This window comes from Glossina fuscipes, unplaced genomic scaffold, assembly GCF_014805625.2.
Source record: "Glossina fuscipes isolate IAEA_lab_2018 unplaced genomic scaffold, Yale_Gfus_2 127, whole genome shotgun sequence".
Taxonomy (NCBI): domain Eukaryota; kingdom Metazoa; phylum Arthropoda; class Insecta; order Diptera; family Glossinidae; genus Glossina; species Glossina fuscipes.
In genome coordinates this window covers 1230762-1231149 of record NW_023998470.1, presented here as the reverse complement: position 1 = coordinate 1231149, position 388 = coordinate 1230762, and the positions used below count along the sequence as shown (strand labels likewise).

At 30.9% G+C, this 388-nt stretch overlaps 1 protein-coding gene across 1 annotated transcript in view; it reads left to right on the top strand.

Moving 5' to 3' along the window:
* LOC119640759 (transcription factor IIIB 90 kDa subunit) overlaps positions 1-388 on the top strand; it is a 41769-nt gene that overhangs the window by 27635 nt on the left and 13746 nt on the right. The window lies entirely within an intron of this gene.

The following is a 388-nucleotide window of genomic DNA, read 5'->3' as shown; positions in this document are numbered from 1 at the left end:
ATTTTTCTATTTGTTTTTTTTTCGTATGCGTCGACGCATCTACTTTAAACACTTTTTTTCACATTTTCTTAGTGTTTTTTTTTTCTCTTTTCTGCTGCTTTTTATACTTTTTTAAATAATAATAAAATTGTTTTTTTTTTTTTTATTTTCATTTGATATACATATATACGGGGTATAATGGGATGACAGATATTTATGTATTGTGTGTTAACAAGTCAACGTTTGATTTCGTTATGATCGTCGTTTGCAGGTAATAAAAAACTGTTATTGATATTCGTGCTCGCAGAGCTGAAGGTGTGTGTTTTCGTTTAAGTTCTCACTTTAAGCATAACTCATGTTATACTCTACGCTCCGTGTTTGCCGCCATAAATGCTCTCGCGAGTTTCTG